A 22,357-nucleotide genomic window follows, 5' to 3' on the forward strand; every position below is an offset into this window, starting at 1 on the left:
AAAGCACAATGTTCATATGGAAAAGCAAATGTATAAGAATAGCTGAGAATTTTTTTTTTTTTTGGCGTTACGCGGGCCTCTCACTGTTGTGGCCTCTCCCCTTGTGGAGCACAGGCTCCAGACACGCAGGCTCAGTGGCCATGGCTCACGGGCCCAGCCGCTCCACGGCATCTCGGATCTTCCCGGACCAGGACACAAACCTGGGTCCCCTGCATCGGCAGGCGGACTCTCAACCACTGCGCCACCAGGGAAGCCCGAGAAATTTTTAAAAAAAGAAAAATGAGGAAATTTGTCCCACTAGTAATCACAACCTCATGGTTAAGAGTATAGGCTCTGGAGTCAGAGTTGGTGACAGTCCTAGCTTGTGACCCGAATAAATATAACTTCTCAAAACCTACTTCTTCACCTGTAAAAATAAAGATATTGAAAATACTTAACTCAATTGCTTGCTTTGGCAGCACATAAACTAAAATTTGAACGATACAGAGATTAGCATGGCCCCTGTGCAAGGACAGGCACATTTGTGAAGTGTTCCATATTTAAAGAAAGAAAATCCTTTCATTAAATAAGATGGCTACCGGTCAGAACATTTAAGCCAGATTTTCAAAAGAAAAAAGAATACCTAACTCTGGGTTTTGTGAGAAATGAATCAGTAAAATATGTTAAAGTATTTACCACTGTGACTGGTACACAGGTAATACTCGATACGCATTAGCTGCTGCTCCTGCTGTTGTTACCAGGGTCATGATCATCCTCATCATCAAGCTATGTGGTACTGGCCTAGGAATAAACAAGTAAATATCGGGAAAACAAAGAGTGCCCCAAAACAAGCCTGAGAGTAAAAGAATTTGTAAATGCTAAATGTGGCATTTTGAATCTGTGGTAAAAGGAGAGATTTAGATTTAATAAACAGCATTGGTGAGCTCTATCATCTGAGGAAAGAAAAAAGGAATTGGATCCTTATCTTACAACATATATAAGTTTCAGAGTAAACAGCTAAATTATTTGTAACATAAAACAAAACAAAAACCTATAAATAGAATTTTTTAAATTATTGTCAACTGTGGAAAGTATTCTTAGAACACAAAATTCAGAAGTTACAAAAGGAAAATTACTTGTAATACTTTAAGATAAAAGAAAAACATTAAACAAAATAAAGACAAGCAGAGATATGAAGTGTTTGCAACATAAAGGATTAATATCCATTGTACACGAAGAATCTGTAAAAGTCTTTAAGAAAAAGACAACCCAAGAGCAAGATTGGCAACGGTTATGAGCATGCACAGAAAAATGCACAGTAGACTTCAACTGAAAAAGCAAATAAAAATAACTCTGAGATATCTTTGTTCATATATATAATAAAAATAAAACAATGTTCACAGATATTACGGGATAAACACACATGCTTATCCCATACTCCAGTTTAATTTTCCTTAAAAAAAAAATCCAGAAATACATAAAAAGAGCTTTAAACCTGTTAATATTCCTGACTCTGAATATCAGAAAGATAAAGCAAAGTCTATAGTGCCATTAGAAGACTTAATTACAGAAAGGGGAAAATAAAACAGACCAAAAAATAAATAAATTGGAAAAGGAATCACTGACCCTTGCTGTTAGAAGGAAACTAAGCTTTATCAGGTCCGACCACTCACCAACACAGGAAAATACCACTGACAGATGATCTAGAGCCAGTATTTACTCAGACTACAAAGAGGTGGTTCAACAATCCAAGAAAGCACTGCTGGACAACTAACTGTTAAGAATTACTTCTCTGTAACATTCCAATTGTTTATAAATGGTAACTGTTTAATAAACTGTTACAGAATCTTGTCCAGATTCAAAGGCAACTTTCAGTTGTCTGCATTTATTAAAATTCACCTTTTAAGGCATCATTTAATCATTTTTCTTTCTTTTTGAGATGTCTGTCTCTATGATTTCTTTTTTTTTTTTTAATTTTGTTTTTATTTTTGGCTGCATTGGGTCTTCGTTGCTGCACGCAGGCTTTGTCTGGTTGTGGCAAGCAGGGACTACTCTTCGTTGTGGTGCACGTGCTTCTCACTGCTTCTCTTTGTTGCAGAGCACGGGCTCTAGGCGTGCGAGCTTCAGTAGTTGCAGTACACGGGGTCAATAGCTGTGGCTCGCAGGCTCTAGAGCGCAGCTCAGTAGTTGTGGCGCACAGGCTTAGCTGCTCCGTGGCATGTGGGATCTTCCCAGACCAGGCATCAAACCTGTGTTCCCTGCACTGGTAGGCAGATTCTTAACCACTGTGTCACCAGGGAAGTCCACCATGATTTCTTTCTATTATCGGTGGGGTCCTGGGAATATCAGAAATGTCTTTTAGAACCTTCAGATGGAATTCTTCTGGACCTAGAAGCCTGAAATCAGTCAAAGCTAGATACCCTCTTACTATCTACTATCTAGTTTCTTATACTTTTTTTCTAGCTTTTCCATTAAAGAGCATCCTCTTGTTCCAGAAGTTAGGAGATTAAAAAGAAGACGTGCTAGTTGTTTCTTATGATCTATCATTTCGACTTTCTGAAGTTGTGATCTGTGGCTTTTTTCTTACTGCTGGCTGTGATTATCTCGAAGAATCGTCTACATTGTCATTAGTTTTTCCCTCTTCTAAGCATCAATCATCCTAAAAATCCTATTCATCCTCTGACAACCTAAGAGGTTCTTGACTCTCTCTTCTACTTGACCTTTATTACGAGTTCGTTCTATTCATTAAAAAAAAAAAAAATCAAAAACTAAGCCCCAGTAGGAGTGGCTTAAGGGGGTGGGGGGAAGGGGAAGTGTGAGGTGAGACTGGGGAAAGGGAGGTTTAGCTCCATCATAATTCCCACCTGCCACTATTCCCCACCAAATTCTTTGATACGGCTAATTACTGTCTTTTCTCAATCACTAAAAGTGCTATCTAAATGTATTTAGATAAAAGCCCCATTCTACTCTGACCCCCTTCCCTACCAGGGTGCTTCTCAAACTTTTCATATAAAAAAGTCTGGGAAATTCATTCCTTTAGGTGGTATATTGCCCACTAGAATCTTAAACCATCACCGTTAGTTTGCTCCTGTACTAATATTGTTGCCCGAATTAAGAAAATACCATCTGTGCCCACACCTTTCAAATAAATATTCTAATCATGTTTATACAACTAAATAGTGTATTTCCATATACCTAACTCATTCAACTACTAGGTTACTTCCTGTTCCCTTCTGTGGCAGAGACAGCTACGTTTCCACTAAAAATGCCTTCTCCCCTTCTATGGTGTAAAGTTGTCACTGGAAGGTAGCTGCCCTGCCAAGGACTATTTGTCTCAGTTCTACCAGATACAAGCATATGACTCAATCAGTGTATGGGGAACCGATGTGTGCTAGAGTTTTTAAGAAGCATGGCTGCTAGAGATATAGTTAGAGACTATGATATAAAGAAAAGAAACCCATTTATTCTTACTTCTCCTTAACATTTACAAGTCACTGCTAAATCAAATCTCAGTTTCTTCATCAGACTCAAGTAGAGTGTTTATCTGAATTCATCCTGAGCATTAATGCCATTGTTTAGCACTGGGCCTGCCACTCCAAGGAGTCTTGAGGTTACTTACTGCATGAGTTTTCAGTGAGAAGCTGGCTGCTGACACTCCTTTCTCCTATGCCCATGGCAAGCAAATATTGCCAGCGAACTGCTGTACTTGCCCATATTTTAAAACTATTTAATACGTGCCTACTATGTGCTGTTGTTCTAGATACTTGGGATAACTTCAGTAAACAAAATAAAGATCCTACCCTCGTGGAGCTTACCTAGTGGAAGCCATTCTAAGCTCATAGAGTTGGCACAACAGGGTATTTTATATATTTATTTTTTGGCTGCGCTGCGTGGCATGCGGGATTCTAGTTCCCCCAACCAGGGATGGAACCCGTGCTCCCTGCAGTGGGAGTGTGGACTCTTCACCACTGGACCACTGGGGAGTCCCTGGCACAACAGTTTAAACCTATCTGCTAATCCTTATGTAGACTCAATAAACACAGGCAGTGATGGAACTGTTGGCAGTCATGTGTGGAGTTGTACTGCGGATATTCTATGTAGGATAATAATGCAACAAAATCAAGCTGTATTCCCATAGAAAACAATGCTCCAGCTTATAAGAGAGGACAAAGGGTACATTCTTAGATACAACGGAAGAAATAAAAGGAAGCCAAAGAAGAAAAGGCTTCTAAGGTGGTGAAGGAAATCACTGTCAATGGAACTTGACACAGTAGCAAAAGAGTAGCAAACAAAATTTCCATTTAGAGCTTTAGATGAGACTCTTCATGCAAAGAGTGAGGAATTCATGGAACAATAAGATTTCAAGGAACAAGCCAGGGCTTCCCTGGTGGTGCAGTGGTTAAGAATCCACCTGCCAATGCGGGGGACAAGGGTTTGAGCCCTGGTCCGGGAAGATCCCACATGCCACGGAGCAACTAGGCCCATGCGCCACAACTACTGAAGCCCGCGCGCCTAGAGTCCGTGCTCTGCAACAAGAGAAGCCACCACAATGAGAAGCCTGCGCACCGCAACGGAGTCCCCCGCTGGCCGCAACCAGAGGAAAGCCCGCGCGCAGCAACGAAGACCCAACACAGCCAAAAAAATAAAATAATAAAAATTTTAAATAAATAAAAGAACAAGCCAATGTGGAAGAATTCTACTGGATTTCCTTAAGAAGGAAGTGCAGCTTTCAATGTTGGTAAGTCTGTACCAAGGTGCAGGAAACCACCATCCTACTGACAGAGCAAATCAGAAAGTGTGCTCTTTCTGCAGCATGTGCCTGAAACATGATGGAGGACAATTTAGACAATACAGAGCTTCCATCTATTTCTACTAACTCATCGAGGAATAAATCATATACTTAGGAGAAAAGAAGGCAATACTGCACAGAAGGAAAACTGATTTGACCATAAACTATATATATGTATATAAATATGTATGGGGGGAGGCTGACTATATACAGACAGACTATATATATACTTTACAAACCCAAACTTACAAATGAACCACATTTACTCCAGTTGAGTTAGAGTAATAACCCACTTCTGCATGCTCCTTTGCTCCTTTGATGAATTTTTTTCTTTTTGGCCACGCCACACAGCTTGTGGGAGCCTTGTGGGATCTTGGTTCCCCGACCAGGGACTGAACCCAGGCCCTCCACAGTGAAAGCGTGGACTGGACTGCCAGGGAATTCCCTCATGAATTAAATTTAGATAGGAAAAAAACTTGATTGGAAAAACATGCAAACACTGTCTCTGTAATGTGGGCTGTAGCTACAGTTTAGTTAGTGTAATAACCCAATTTTTTAGCTCATATAATAGTTGACCTCAACACCCATTATGAAATATGCACCACAAAGCTAATTCCATTAAAAAGAAAAGTGTAAGTGTTGAAAATTCTCAACCCGATACAAATGTACAGTTTAAGGAAGAAGGAAAAAGATAAAAAATCGCCCTTTCCATCATTGCTCCTTATCCCTAAGGAAGGTGTCTTATAGGAAACAGTCTTGCTGTCAGTTATTCAGTCACATCAACGAGCCATGTGACCTTAGCAAATTACATATACTTACTGGTCCTCAGTTTCTTTGTGTGTAGTAAAAGCCTATCTTATGCATGATTCCTCTGTGGTTTTGGAATGCCTTTTCAAAGATTTAAGTTAAACGTGAAAATGTATATGAATGTATAGCAAAGCATCTGACATAAAACAGGCTTTCTTGGGACTTCCCTGGTGGTCCAGTGGTAAAGAATCCGCCTTCCAATGCAGGGGACGGGGTTCGATCCCTGGTCGGGGAACTAAGATCCCACAAGTTGCAGGGCAACTAAGTCCCCACACCACAACTACTGAGCTCGCGCGCCTCAACGAGAGAGCCCATGTGCTGCAAACCACAGAGCCCATGTGCTCTAAAGGCCACATGCCACAACTAGAGCGAAGCCCACGTGCCAAAACGAAGAGCCCGCGCCACAATGAACGATCCTGCATGCCGCAACTAAGACCCGATGCAGCCAAAAAATTGTTTAAAAGAAAATAAATAAAATCTAAAAATAAAACAGGTTTTCTTCCATCTTTACCCAATACCTAGCAGAAGGAGTGAATGGGTGGGAAAAAGAAAAAAGGACACAAAAAAGAAAATTATAAACTTCATACTACATCCACTTCTCATTTCTCCTCTTCTACTCCCCTCATTTTTGTTTCTCATTCCCAATCTTTTGACCTGTTTCCATTTCTCACACTGGGTCAGGGTAGGAAGCAAGTTTCACAGTGCCTAGCAAGCAGGTGGGAGGAACTAGGGAAGCTTCTGTCCTTAAATTAAGCTCAGAGTCCTAGCATCCTAATATGGAGCTCATAACAGTGATTTTTAAATAGTGAAAAGCAGGGAAGGTGAGGACTGGCAAAGCTACAGGTTATCCACTGTATAATCAGAGCATTTAGTAGGCCAAGTATTTCATTTGCTCAAAGAGCTCAGCAAATTTAAAAAAACACACAAAACTTAAAATCAATCAGAACATATTTACCACAGAAACACTGTTATATCTTTATGTTAGGTTTTTACAGGTAAACTCTAATGGGCTGCCCAGAAATCTAACCAAAAAGGCTAACCTTAAAAAAAGAACTTTTTCTGGGAAAAATATACTGATTTTCCACCTTATAGTTTTAGTTTCGTTTCTTTTCCTTCCTTCTCTTTCTTTCTACAAAATCTATTATGCAAACCTTAAAAAGCTAACCATTTTCAAATGCCCATGCTTATTTTGTTCTAAATGTTAACTACATGTGTTAAAGAAAAATATCCTAAACAATTAGTCTCCGGTTCTATCAATTAAAAAAGATGTTTTAATTAATGTCAGAGGCTCTTTTCCCGATACAATGCAGCAAAGCTGTCATCCAGTCCTGACTACCTGTTAACTGACATCACAACTATGTGCTTCAATGAATCATTCAGTCCTTTTCTAACTTTACTGCAAAATAAAACTGAAATGTTTTTTTCAAAGCCTTGCTTTCAAATGTGTTTTCTTATAGTAAAACCTCTGTACAGGTGTTGTGGAGCCTGTGTATGTGAGTCACACGTATCTGTAATGGACTAACATCTAGAAAAACAAGTCTTCCTGCCTAGAGAACTGAATCGGTTTACTTGAGGCTAAATCTATGTAGTACAAAGGGATTTATTAAAGCTTCAGATGTATCACACCCTAACACCATCAAAAATCAGAGAAGTATTCTAATGGATTATCACACTAAAAAGATCAATCCAAAAAATTCATAACAGCCTCATAATTATAGCCAGTTCCACCGAACTGTGAATTCCTAGAAGGTAGCAGTCATGCTGCAATCATTTTTATAACATCAAAACTGACACAGTATTTGTTGCACCACAGGTTTAATAAATGTCCACTTAATGAACAGAATACACTTTATTTGCCTGAGAAAGTCCAGGGTCAAGTCTGTGGGTCAGTTTTTTACCCTAACTTTTACTTACCTGATACCTAATTGTATTTCAAATTCTAGACTCTAAAACATTTCCTTAAAATTTTATCAATATAAAAACTTCAACTGCAGTAGAGCCACATATTTAAATAAGGCTGAAAGAATATTAGAAAACATCTGGCCCAACTGTACCCCTGTTTCAAATGGTGAAACTGAGGCCTATGAAGTTCAGTGAATTGACCAAGGCCACATAGCTCTTCACTGTCACAAGTGGAATTAAAATGCAGATGGTCTTCTACCTTTTAGTCTTGTCCTTATTACACCATGTTACCTTCTCTGCTCCTTTTCAAATGCCTGACTGCTGCTAATTAAAAAGTACCTATAATGTGAAAATACTAATTACATCAGAACAAATGTAAGAAATCAATAAACTTGGGACTTCCCTGGTGGCACAGTGGCTGAGAATCCACCTGCCAATGCAGGGGACACGGGTTCGAGCCCTGGTCTGGGAAGATCCCACATACCGCGGAGCAACTAAGCCCGTGCGCAGTAACTACTGAGCCTGCGCTCTAGAGCCCACGAGCCACAACTCCTGTGCCCTAGCGCTGCAACTACTGAAGCCCACGTGCCTGGAGCCCATGCTCCGCAACACGAGAAGCCGGCGCACCACAACGAAGAGTAGCCCCCACTCTCCACAACTGGAGAAAGCCCGCGCAGCAATGAAGACCCAACACAGACAAAAAAAACAAAAAACAAATCAATAAACTTGCCATGAAACAGTTTTTAAGTATTAACTTATGAAGCAAAAGCCACCAATTTTCTCCACCCCACCCCAATTTCTACTTAACACTAAGAAACTAAAAGTTACATTAAAAAATTAGAGAAGTGACTAGCCTCTGTAATCAGTTTAAGAAAACCTAAGGTCTACATATATTGTTAGAACAGAGGCTGAAACCAGACAATCTTTAGGTTTCAGTGGTCAGTCTTTTCCTCCCAGTACTTCCTGCCTCCACCCCCACCAATAATTCAGCAGACATATCCTATGACCTATGCATTCTTTCACAGATTACATCAAGAAAACAAGGATTTTTTTCTTTTTCTCCTTGGAATATACGAATATTATCACAATTATAATATTGTCACTAATACCATGATAGGATACCCCCCCAAAAAAATTTTTTTTTTAATTTTTGGCGGCACTGCGTGGCACCAGGATCCCCGTTCTTCGACTAGAGATCGAACCTGCACCCCCTGCAATGGAAGCATGGAGTCTTAACCATTAGACCACCAGGGAAGTCCCCAAGATGTACTTTTTTTACAATCTAGGATCTTGGGCTTTCAACATTCACTAAAATAGTAAAAAAAACACTTATTTAAAATAAACCTTACTAGAAACTAGTATAACTTCAACTACAAAGAGTTTCCAGTTTATGTTAGAAGTATCAAAATGACCTTTAAGTTCACATTTAAAGTTTCAACTTTTTAAACAGTTTTATAAAATCATTTTCTAGACCAAAACCTATGAGGGTTAAAGATCTAAAGAACTTGTTTTAACATCAGCTTCTGAAAAAGTACTAGGCTGCTTGTGTAAAATTTTACTACAGGTATACCTTAAAAACATGTTGTGTGTGGGGAAAGTCTGTATATATAAACTCATAAATATACACAGAACCACATCCCTGAATACAGCTCAAAAGGATTTATTCTATTAGGGAGTGTTCTCAAAGATTCATATAAAACAGTTCCTTGCCACAGCGAGTACTAGGTCAAGTATATCACAGTCATGGAAAGAAATAATTAGAATGCAAGGAGAAATGTGCTTTGATACCAGCGTTCTGTGGGAGCACAGAGAAGGGCGTCAACACACCAATGTCTTGTTAAGTATGTGCCACGATAACAATGTGTACTTGTTAATGTTCAAGTATACACAGTCTTCCGTACTTCTTCCTTCCTTCTGGTTACACCAGTTTGAGAGCTACTTCTCCCAATACTCTCTATTCCCCATCCCAAATTAGCCAAATCCTGAACCACTAAATTCCAAAGCCAGAACTATCAATAGGAATTGTCTAGATTTTCCAACGGTAGTGGTAAACGAGAGGACAAGATGCTGCTGCTCTTTGCTTGGCACACTGAGCAACATTTCAGAAGCAGCAAAATTTGCCTGCGGCCTCTTCCAGTCTGGGGCTTGCCATATAGAGCTGATGCTGTATCTGCGTTTGTTGATGTCCAACTTCTCACACCCCAGGAATAAAGAACAACAGGAAAAATAATCTAGGGTTCCTACTTGCAAAACTCCAGCAGTCACAGGGGATATACCATGTGCAGCTAGTTCTAGAAATAATCCCTTTTGAAGGTCTTCCACTTACTGGAAAGAAAGCAGGGAGTCCAAAGAACATATCAGCTCTGCCACCCGCCAAGCAACAGTAACAGCAGCAGCACTTCGAAGAGACACGGGTTAAAACAGCACAGAGTATATGGTATACGCTTCAGAGAACCTGAAATCACATATATATTCAAATTAGGGAAGCTGAAGGGCACTGCTGTCCCGGGTTGGGGGGCGGGGCGGGGGAGCAGAGGCATAGCTCAGCCCATCAGTAACCTCATTGTACATTATCCTGTACTCTGAAATTACAGGATTCCCTTTCTTTCCTGGAGTGAGCTTCAAGATCTTAAAGAATAACACCAGGTAAACCTAACCCAGACCAGGATGTGTTGCTATCAAGTCTGCTAGTTCCAAGACAACAGTGGCGCTGCTGCAGCCAACGATTCCTTGGCACACAGACACGTTAAAATGATCCTGGCAGCGGCACTGGCTCTTCTCTTTCACCCTCTGTTGTTACTCTAGCTCCTTTTGCTAAATCTGCCTCTGAGTATAGACAGGAGCTGGATGGTTCATAATCACCCAGCAGCTGTAGCTGAGCAATAGGCAGCCTAATTGCGGCGCCGGAGCAGCTGAGAGGAAGAAAAGAGAGACTGCATACCCTTCCATAGCCATACAAACCGCCGCACACACTACCAATCAGATACCAGGGTACCTTAACAGGAACAGACGATTTCCTTTAAAGAAAAGCACCTCACTAGAGGAACTTGTATTTGTATTACAGACCTGTTTAAACGTGAACTGAAGGTGACCTAAGCCATGTAGCGTTCTGAACAATGGAAGATCTTAACTAAAACTTCCTGTAAATATTCACACAACAAAGCCAGCACCACAAACATCACCTTTGTAACATAACTGAAAGTTCCTGTGATATAAGAACTTGGTACAGCCATGATCTCCTCTTCAGCTCTACATTACCACAATGCAAAGCAACCACACCAACAACTAACACAGCAAGCCATTACACAAAGCAAGTAAAGTAGCATAAGGCAGCGATTCACAGCATTTTGGAAACTCCAACACCATAATGTCATTTGAAACAAAACACCATTTCTTTAGGTGCTATACGGCACATCTCCATAAAGTCTGAGTAAATGAAAACTTATTTTATGCTGAGAATTTTAAGACATCCTTAAGAATATCAAATCGCAGGCTGAAATTACCAATCTAAAGAATTATTGTTCCAGAAAACTGAAAATGGATGAAAGACTTATTACCTTGATGCCATAGTTAAATTTTGCGTCTTAAACTGTCATGTTACCATAATCTTCTGAAAAATAGGGCATATTTTATATTTGATGATAGAACAGTGTTCCCTAGTTTAATAAACATATTTTGATTACCTACTATTTGTCATGTACAACATACAAAACTGAAGAGGATTTAAAGTTAGTTAAACCTGGTGTCTTTCCTCAACATATTAACACAATTAACATATGTTACTCACCTGTGAAACTAGTTACATACGCCAGCTGGTATTTCCCAGTTATGGTTTAATAGGTCTAATCCTGTTTGCAAAGGGCAGCCCAGCAGTATTCTAAAGTCAGTCACCAAATAGTAAGTCCTTTAGCGAAACACCTTATACACTGTAAAGTACATTACACACAGGCTTCTTTAAAAAGGAAACTTTAAAAGTTTCACATAAACTAAAACACAGACACAGAAAAGCAATCATGGCTTAATGAACTATACCTTGAACTATACCACCATCAGGTTAAAGAACTTTGCCACCACTTAAGGAGCCAGGTTCCAATCACAGCCTCCTCCCTCCTCTTTTATATTTACTTTTACAGGAATCACTTCCTTGCAGGTTTTTAAAAAATACATAGTTTTACCCCCCGAGTTCGCATTCCTAGATACCAGACCTTAATACTGCTCTTTAAAAATTTTTGACATTAGGCTTTTTTTAATATAATGCTAGTAGAAACTAATAATAAATAACGTCTACGCTAAACAGACTCACTAAAGAGCTAAACATATTTATAAAGAAAAATTACATTAATAAATTATTTACTGCCTAAAAGGATGCAAATTTGAACTCTACATAAACAACTCTTAAAGCATGTGTCGCTAATATTTCATTCACACTGGGTCCTTGCTATCTTTTAGAATATTTATTCTTTTAACATTACATACCATGAAAGAGATTTATTTGCATAGATGTTGATTTTTCAGCTTGAGAATTCACTGATTTAAAAAAAAAAACTTGAACCATGCATTAATATTATACTTCAGCCATAAGACAAATTCCACCTATCCCAGAAGATAGGTCAAAGCTGTAATTTCACTTTCGGTTGAACAGAATGGAGTCAATTTTGTGGTTTATGAAGTCAGCAAAAATGTACTGCAAAATTAAAGCTATTATAACATTATGGTGGTTACAGCAGAGTACATATTTTAAGAGCCCTTTTATACTTTATCCTGGAAACATGAATGTGAACTGTCTTGTATTTAGATTCAGATCAAAGTCTTTTTTTTCAAATTTAGGACCCAATGAATTGTCAACCAGCATTCAAAATCTCCATTGAGGTTTAGCTAATGTCCAAAAATTTAAATACAATTACACTTCCTTTTCTTAAAACATCAACTATGGCAGGGGTCTAATATATTAGTAAAGACAGAACAAAACATAAATAATGAAATATAACTTTCTTACAGAACAACAGATGAAAATCTTGTATGTGACACATACAAGGTCCTTGGCTTCTAATACAAGACACTCCTTCATTACCTGTCCATTCAAAATGTTTCCTGTCCACTGTGTGCCAACCATTGTGCTAGTTAATACATTAAATTTACCACACTTTGCCTTAAATGCCTATAGTCACATGTACCTATTTAGTAATATTTTCCTTAGTGTGTAATTTAACCACAGATAATTTAACAGGATGGTTTCAACACACTTAGAATTATCAAGTTAACTTTGCCACTGCAATCCTGCAGTTGCAATGCACGAGTATACCACCATCATACACATGTATATGTGAGATCATCTATGTGAACACACATTCCGGTGGGAACATATATACACATAATAAATGGCTTGAACATAAAGTTTGATTCCAGTGGAGACTCAGCTTTTCATTTCTCTAACAATTTATAAAGCGTCAGACCGTGTGTTATGCCGTGCCTGTTTTAATTAATGAAGCAGAAAATAATTCTACCAAATCCAAACCATGTTGGGTCCCACCCACTACAGAACAAAAATTAAAGCAGTCCCTACCCTACATCGGATTTGATTTTCTAAGAGCTTCTTAAAACAACGTTGCCCCATGCCCAATAAAGCAAAAGCTGGAAGCAATTATCAAGAAGAAAAACACATTAAAACAAAATTTTCTGTAACACATGTGGACAGAGAACCGAACCAAATGGGAGGCGGAGCGTCATAACACTAAAAGTGCACGCTGAACAGCGTATTTCCCAACCCCCAACCCAAAACAAAGGAAAACTTTAACATGTTGCGGTTTTCAATCAAACCTAGCGCAGCGAGAGGCTAACCCGCTCGCCCCCACCTCTCCCGCCCGCTCTCCCGGCACAGTTGCCATCCCGCGTCCGCCGACAGGCAGACCCCCGACCCCGGGGACGGGAAGGGGCCGCTGCTCCCGCCCCTTACTTCGGCCAAAAGAAACCTCGCCGGCCCCTCGCCGGGCGGCCAGCACGACCTTAGAGACGCGCGTGCGGGTGTCCCGGCGCTCCCAGGACCTTGGGTCGGACTTGGGCGGGACCGGGAAGGAATGGACTGGGCGGAGACCGAGGCAGAGGGCAAGCAGGTAGCGCCGGGAAGGACACACGCCCGTCGGGCGAGCCGGGCCGGGGGAGGGGAGAAGTTTCTCCCAACTTCCCGACTCGGAGCCGGCGGGGAGCGGCGGCGCCTCCGGGCGCAGGCAGGCGCCGGGCCTAGCGCTGCGGGGCCGGGGTCGGCCGCCTCCTGCTCCGCCCGCGGAGCCCCCGAAGCGTCCTTACCTGCGCTCCAGCGGCGCTCGCATGAGTCGCCGCAGCGGCGGGGAAGGGTGGCGGGGAGGGGGCGGCGGGCGGAGGGGAGGCCCGTGGGGCCCTCTCCGTCCTCCACCTCCTCGTCCCGGGCGCCGAGGGGCAGCAACGACGGCACAGCCAGCCGGGGACTCGCTACTTCAGGAGGGAATTCCCGGGCTCCCCAACCCTGCGGCCTCACGCTCCACCTCCTCCCCGCGCGGTGCCCGCCCTCACTCCCGGCCCCGCCCCCCCGTGTAGGGGCGGGGGCGGGCTACCTGCGCGCGCGGCCGCCCGCTCACCGGAACTCGCGCCGCGCCCGACCGGGCTCCCGCGACCTCGCCTTCCGACGCCGGCGCGCGCTCCCTCGGGTTGCGGGCCGCCCTCCAGCTGTCCCGGTCGGCGGCGAGATCGAGTCACTAATCCCGACCCAACATGGCGGCGGGGTCTGGGGCGGATTCCCGAGGCGGTGCAGGCTGAGGGGGCGTGAGGAGGAGGCGCTTCTCCACACTGAAAGCAGGCCCACAGCGCCCCCTCCCCACGCGCGGAATCTGCGGCTCGGCTGCCGCGGAAGATAGGGTGGGGTGCCTCGGCCTTTCTCCTTTCCTCTCGCCCCGCTCTCTGTAGTGCCGAGGGCTTTGTTTTCGTGGGGGAGTATAGGAGTTTGGGGGGTTGGCTGTTTGCTCTTCAGAACTATGCTTCCGCACCCTTTGTCGTGGATAGTAAAATCTCAGCCCAGCCACGGGGGTGTTACTAACACCCTCATCACCAGCCTGATCGCCGTCCAGAAACGCTCGCGTCTGGCCTCCTTCCGATCCAGGGATCCTGTCCCAGCCCCAGGAGCTTCCTGTTGACTGTAGGTCGAACCAGCCTTGCCGGGAGAGGGAACCAAAGCCGAGTTTTGTTGGCGACTCTCCCAGTAATGGTGGCTTTGGCTTGTCTTGGGACAGCGTGTACTTAGGCGATGCTGGCAACGTCCCAGAGGAGGAACTGGGGCAGGTGTTATTGTCCCGTTTAACAGCTGTGGAAACTGAGGCTGCCACCCCAACGAACGTGGAGCAGCCACAACTAGAATCCTGCTCATCTGAATCCGAGCACCTTTCCTACTGGCCTTGCAGCCAGCCGCTGAAGCAGAAGGAAGAGGGTCCAGAAGGTCCAGAAGGACCTGGGAAAAAATGAGGATCAGCCAGTGTCCAGAAGGGCTGAATATAGAGTGTCTTCTGCTGAAATCACTTCTGCCCTGACAGACTCTCAGATTAACTTCCTCTTCGTATTTCCTCTTTGGTGGGGTTATCAGAACTATTAATGTTGGTACTGTTGGTTTCCTTTGTGGTTTTTAGCGAAATTCAGAATCATCTTCGACAAATACGAAATGGTACAATCATATGTGCCAGTATTCGGGTATTCTAGAAACTTAGGAAGTGCATATAAGGGTTTGAAAAAAATTTTTTTTCAGCTCACTGAATGAGCCAAAGATAGGCGTAGGCATTCACATTAACTAAAAGGTAACACCGTGCTTTATATGATTTAGCTGCTAAAACTTCATTTGCCCTTGACTGTCTTGGTTATTAAAATTTTCATGTAAATTTATATTTAGCTTTTTTTTTAAACTAGAAAATAAATTCCTTGAGCTGCTACTTTTCTAAACTTCTGTGTAAAATAGAGATAGTATTTTTTGTCCTAAACTCTCAGCCTCAAAAAAGTCAACTCAAAAATACTAGTTTACTCCAGTTCAAGGGATGAAGTGGCTTTGGAGATGTTCTGTATGGAGTTTTAAAGATGGGAGAGGGTGTCAAAATCCTACATGTTTTGTTATACTCACTTATCTTCACTTTTCTTCCCTTAACCCTCATTTTAATTCTTTTTATTACTTCATTCCCTGTTTTCTCTTTCGGAATATTTGTCTGACAACATCAAGCTTCAGTCTGTAAATATTCTGGAGATTTTTCAATCTGGAGTCTCACTTATTTCCAGGCGTATTTAAAACAAACGGGACAAAGAGAATCTCTAAAGCCTCACTGAGTTTGGTATAATAGAAATTGCTTTCAAGTGAAAATCTGTTCATTTGTGAAAAGGACAAATGAAGAAGCACACCCCTGTGTCCCTCCCACACAGCAGGGAGGTCTGGTATGTATGGGTTAAGGAGTGATAAGGAACCTAAATCATGGAATCCCTGGGCGAGTCTGCTGGATGAAAAAGCTAGGGGAAAGCTTGAAATAAATTAATGAAATAGGTTAAGTCCCTACAAGAGTGAAACACATTGTTTATTTAAGCTTATTAATGCTTACAATTATCTGACTGGTGGAAAGTCTGAAGGATTTGGGGTTTCCTTGGGGCCCACTCCCTCTCACCCTGGAACATGTGATTTTGCCAGGAAGTGGTTGTGTGTGGAATAAACCTCTCCCGCCTGTGTCAGTCATCTGCTGCTGTTGCTGCTTGCATCACTGAGGCTGTGATGATGATTTTCTCTTCCTGGTAACTAGAGAGCCTGCAGTCCTACACAGGGTGCAGGCACTGGTCTCTGCTCTTTAATGACTATCCTCACTACCACCCCCTCCCCTCCAAATGCCTTCCACCATAACCATTCAAAGCTTGGATCTCCTTAAGTCACGGTGCCTCGGGTTATCTACACCACCTCAGCCTTGCCTCCTCCACCTGGCCAATTAGGGCAAATATGAGGAGCCCTCTAAGCAAAGATAGGGAAAATCGAGCAAAAGGCAAGTATCCATCCTTGAATGTTAGGCTTGTTGTGCCAAGCTCTGTGGTGAGATGCTGTACAATTTCTGATGGTTTCATCACCTCCAGGACTGGTGCTCACCTGGGCAAGGTCTGTCTAAGAGAAGCACTCCACTGGATGTGTAAGGACACCTCCTACAATGAATAGATACAAGAAACGGTGATCTTATGTGAGCTGCAGCAAATCCAGCCCATCGTTTTGCCCTGTTTTGTTGCTCTCTCCAGTGTCTAACTTACTGCCTGCCTGGTCTACAATCTTAGATTTCTACCCAGTGCCTGGTGTGCCTCCCCAGCTCCGGGACTATTTGTTGGAAATCTAGTCTTTGCTGTTGGAATCTACTTGGGCGTCATCTAGGTTTATTTTTCTGACTTCAGTTCTTCCTAGTTCTCCTGTAGTTTTGTCCCAGGCCTGTTATACCTAGCGAAGTCCCTACCAGTGTCAGCAGCTCTAGCTCCCCGGGTACCACTCTGCCTGTTCCTAGATAGCCTTTGCCATCACTTCAGACTTTCTTGCTCTCAACTTGGTTCATCACTCTGTTCTGTGACAGCAGTTTCTAAGCTGGATGGCACTTGGCATCTTCTCACATGCTGTCCACCTTGCAGAATATAGCATGCAGTGGACACCTTTTGAAGGTGTCTGTTTAACCCAAGGTCCTCTACTCTGAGAACCAGTCCTCTCCCAATAGCCGGAGTGTAGCCCTTTGATCTGAGTACCCCCTACTTTCAGGCTCCAGCTTGGAATTTGGAATTTTGAGGGAGTGACACAAAGGTGACTCAGAGGTTATTCATGATGTTGTGGTGGAGTTCAGGGTGAGTGGCATAAGGTGAGTGTCCAGGGGTAGGGAGGGCCCAGGAGCAGCAAGTGTCCAGTGCTGCTGGTGCCTGCATCCTAAGCAGACCATCCCTATGGCAGGACCTGGACTCTGCCCCACCTCCCTTGGTTCTTGCCTGAGCCTGCTCCACCAATCCTCCTGTTCATTCCCTGAACTTCCAAAATTAAATTCTCTTTCTGCTTAAATTAAGTAGAGACCTTCTGTTCTTTGCAAATAAGAGCCACTGTTAGTTTCTGCTACTTACTCATAATGCTGACAGTAAACTCAAGTACTGTGAGGGCAGCACCTCCTGCCCCCTGCACACAGTGGGGTTGGGTGAGGGCTGGGGGGAGCTCGTTTTCAGGGAGAGGATGAAGCAGATACATAGAAGTTTTTCCGGGGATAAGAGCTTGTAGGACCCCAATGCCAACTCTAGTTGCCTTGAGCCACATGTAAGACCCCAAGAATAGAACATAGCTGGCAAATCAGTCCCTCCTCCAGCTGCCAGGGGCAGTCATTTTTTTTTTTTAATTTTTTATTTATTTTTGGCTGTGTTGGGTCTTCGTTGCAGTGTGTGGGCTTCTCACTGCAGTGGCTTCTCTTGTTGCGGAGCACGGGCTCTAGGTGTGCAGGCTTCAGTAGTTGCAGCACGCGGGCTCAGTAGTTGTGCCTCACGGGCTCTAGAGCGCAGGCTCAGTAGTTGTGGCGCATGGGCTTAGTTGCTCTGAGGCATGTGGGATCTTCCCAGACCAGGGATCGAACCTGTGTCCCCTGTGTTGGCAGGTGGATTCTTAACCACTATGCCACCAGGGAAGTCCAGTCATTGCTTTTACATCACAGCAGGCATCTACCCTTTCTCCCAGAGCACTACCTCCATCCTCAAAATCCTTCTCAACACAACGATTCAGGCAGCAAACACTTGAAATTGTTGTTAGATATTGCAACCCATTTGATACCTCTGCCCTATAGGCTTATAATTTCCTCCCAAAATCTATATGTGCAAGTCCTGTAGCCATTCCCAAGTGTTTGACCTGATACATTAAGCTGATGTGTGGTCAGTGTCTCTGACAGTGAGTATAAACACGACCGAAATTGCTACCAGATTGCTACTTCCTGGAAAACTTTACAAATGGGTTATAAAAAGTAGAACATAACTTTGCTTAAATGCAAGAAGTTAGAATGTTTACCTACATCAAAGGTTTAGAAAAGAAACTATACATCAGTCATGCTCTTATCTCTTAAATTAACTAACATCAGATCATGAAACATAAAGGACTGGAATCAGGGAACTCTTTTTTATTAGATATTTTGCAAGCTAACACTGCGGTTGGGGTTTAAAAATATGTTTGGAATGAATCTATGTCTTTGAAAAACTCTTTTAACATTGTGTTAAAGCTATGCTTTCTTTTTGTACTTTCAGTGGTATAGATCATTATTTTTTGCATTGTGTCTGAGCAATTAAAATCTGACAAGATCGTATTATATGATGTACACCATAACACACTTTTAATTCTTTAGCAAAGTGTATTTATGCTTCTTTTATTTGTATATAAAGAAGGCTTTTGAGTACTTGAAATAGCTACTTAATTGCTCTTCTTTCTAGGGGAATATCTTACATAACAAATATCTAACATAAGATCTATGCTTTGATGAAATGTCTTAGGTCATGTGAATGAATTAATGTGACTGCAACACCGATACCAGGGTTGTAAAAACCATGGCTGTCTCTTATTGAGCCCTTACCATATGCCAGGTGCTTTACCTGAGTCATTCACTGAATCCTCATAATCCCTTTGGAGGTTAGTAGTATTATTCCCATTTGCAGATTGGATCCCATTGCAGAAAAGAAATTATTTCTTAAATGTATTTCAATGACTATGTAAAACAGCATTTGTTTCTCCAAATTCTAAAATAATTAAAATTGGTAAACTGCCTTTATAATTAGGAAACATAAATAAGAAATGTGGGATTCTACAAATTTCATAGGAAATTCTTTAATGTATAATCTTGTATCTCTAAGAAAGGGTTGGGGACAAACTTAAAAGATGCATGAGAGGGCTTCCCTGGTGGCGCAGTTGTTGAGAGTCCGCCTGTCGATGCAGGGGACACAGGTTCGTGCCCCGGTCCGGGAAGATCCCACATGCCGCAGAGCGGCGGGGCCCGTGACCCATGGCCGCTGAGCCTGAGTGTCCGGAGCCTGTGCTCTGCAACAGGAGAGGCCGCAACAGTGAGAGGCCTGCGTACCGCAAAAAAAAAAAAAAAAAAAAAAAGAGAGATCTTATGACTTTATTAACTTGAAGGATTGGAAAATTAATGGCAGTATACTTTCTTTGTATTGAAATTCAACAAATTAAATATTAATAGATTTTCAAAGATTTTATGTGGACTTTTTTTTCAGGGAAAAAGGAATTAATATCCTACCACATTTAATGTTAAAATACATAGTTTTCAAAAAAAAAATTCATAGTTTTCTTTAGGATATTCATTGGAGACTAATACAATCAGTTTTTACACTTTATACCTAATTTAATTAAAAAATTTTTTTTGTTTTGCTTAAAAGAGCTAGCCACTATTTTTTAAAATTATCTTTTAGCTTTATTGTTATTATCATCATTTTCATTTCTTTATAGTGAACTACTCTACAACCATTTCAAATTTTTGAGCCCTGAGTTCTGGTCATTAATTCCTGTGGGCCTATGTCCTTCTGAATATTTGAAAGCATGTTTACTAAAGAATCAACAGCCATGCACTGAAGAATCAAAGAGTGTACAATGACTCACACTAAAGAGGATGCTATTTAAATAATCCAAATGTGACTAACTTCAAAGTAGAGATTTTTTGGGGGGGACACCTGGTAATTTTGGCATAAAATAGAAAATTGGCACTCATGCTCATTTCACATAAAATTAATTCCAACAAGTTAAAATAGAAGCAGAGCTGGAGACCAAGGAATGGATGTTTTGTTTTGAAAACCAGACTGGAAATTCTGTTTATATTATAGTAAGGCCCTTTTAAAATTTATTTGAACTTCTGCTCAGGAAAATATTTAGATTTTCCTTAGCCCTCTTAAGGACCTATTGTCTAGTTGTGGATTTTATTTGAAAACCTTGAAACAGAAAAAAAAAAATTCCTCCTTTTGTCAAAGTCTCCAAGCCTCACATATTCTCTTTAAAAATCACCAGTCTCATTTCCTTTGAGATGATGAGCTATACATCCAAAGAACAAAGCATTTCCTGAGTCTGTTTAGAGTACATAGGATTAGTTCCTAAGTGTTTGTCATGTACCCTCAAGAACCTGGTAGAAAGTAAAAAACAAAACAAGAAAGCCAGAAACCTCCCAAAGAATACAGAAATTTATATAAAATCTTGAGATGGCAAATAGCACAGAATTACGTAAAGTCCCAGGAAGTATTTGATAAGTTTGGTCATTTAGACATATAAACACTTATTAAGCTTTACGTTCCTTAAGATAGAAAGCTATGACAGTGGAAAGATGTTTGGACTGGGAATAAATACTAATTCTGGTCCAACTGCTAGTGGATATGGGGTTTCTTTTCTTTTTTTAATTTGTTTGTCATTTATTTTTATTATTGAGCTGTAATTATTCTTTGTACATTCTGGATACAAGTGCCTTATGAGACATAATGATTTGCAGGAATGTTCTCCCATTCTGTAGATTGTCTTTTCATTTTTAAAAAATCAATTATTTATTTATTTATGACTGTGTTGGGTCTTCGTTGCTGCATGCGGGCTCTCTCTAGTTGTGGAGAGTGGGGCCTATTCTTCTTTGCGGTGCGCGGGCTTCTCATTTCGGTGGCTTCTCTTGTTGCAGAGCACAGGCTCTAGGTGCGCGGGCTTCAGCAGTTGTGGTACACGGGCTTAGTTGCTCCACGGCATGTGGGATCTTCCCGGACCAGGGATTGAACCTGTGTCCCCTGCATTGGCAGGTGGATTCCTAACCACTGTGCCACCAGGGAAGTCCTGGACATGGGGTTTCTTTAGGGATGAAGAAAGTATCCTGGAATCGGATAGTGGTAATGGTTGCACAACTTTGTGAATAAACTAAAAACCACTGAATTGTACACTTTAAAGGGTGAATTCTGTGGCATGTAAATTGTATCTTGATTAAAAGAAAATTCTGGTTCCAGAATTTTATTCCCTTCTGTAACTATGTAATCTTTTTTCCCCAGCTTTACTGAGGTATAATTGACACATAACAATGTGTAAGTTTAAGGCTTGCAAGGTGATGATTTTGATACCCGTATATATTGTGAAATGATTACCACAATAAGGTTAGTTAGCACATCAAACACCATTTATGCTACATAGACTAGATCAAAGGAATAAGTATAAAGTACATAAATGCCATTATGTAATTTGCAATGGAAAGAGTAGGATACTGGGACAACTGACTATCCATTTGGAGAAAGAAAAATTTCTCTTGAAGATTTTGTGTAAATTTATTGGCCATTCATATTTCTAATTTTGTGAATTGTCCTTTACCAACTTTGCATTTAGGTGTGATTGTCTTTATGAATTTGTAAGTGTCCTATTTTGAGATTCTGAATTCTTCATTTTTCATAAATGACGGCAACATTTTCCCCAAGTTTTCATGTGCCATTTAACTTTATTTGTAGGTTTTCTTTTAATACAGAGAACTTGAGAAATATTTTATTCCATTTATCAATCTCTTCCTTTTTGGTTTCTTTTAAATCCCAGTCTTAAAATTTCCTTTCCAACCTAAAATTATTTATATATTTTTCCTAGTATTTTTGTGATTTTTTTTGCATTAAAAAATTTAGTCCGTTTGAATATGTTTGATGTTGTAGGACATGAAGTAGCAATCTTATTTTTCTTTTTTTTTTCTAAATGGATAGTCAGTTGTCCTACTATTCTCTTCTTTCCACTAGGATTACATTTATCTCTTTTTCTTGCCTGATTTTTCTGACTAGGAGTTCCAGGACTAGGTTGAATAGGAATTGTGAGAGTGGGCACTTTTGTCTCATTCCTGATTTTACAGGAAA

General features: G+C 41.4%; 1 protein-coding gene and 1 pseudogene across 1 annotated transcript in view; one reads left to right on the plus strand and one right to left on the minus strand.

Annotated features, from left to right (window-relative positions):
* YES1 (YES proto-oncogene 1, Src family tyrosine kinase) overlaps nucleotides 1-13,927 on the minus strand; it is a 78,018-nt gene extending 64,091 nt beyond the window's left edge. The window contains exon 1 of the mRNA XM_065889649.1: nucleotides 13,781-13,927. The gene's annotated coding sequence lies outside the window, so the exon portion shown is untranslated. The remainder of the gene's footprint in view (nucleotides 1-13,780) is intronic.
* Nucleotides 447-543, plus strand: LOC136133362 (U6 spliceosomal RNA; annotated as a pseudogene).
* Nucleotides 13,928-22,357: the final 8,430 nt, after the last annotated feature.

Source organism: Phocoena phocoena, chromosome 13 (assembly GCF_963924675.1).
Source record: "Phocoena phocoena chromosome 13, mPhoPho1.1, whole genome shotgun sequence".
Taxonomy (NCBI): Eukaryota; Metazoa; Chordata; class Mammalia; order Artiodactyla; family Phocoenidae; genus Phocoena; species Phocoena phocoena.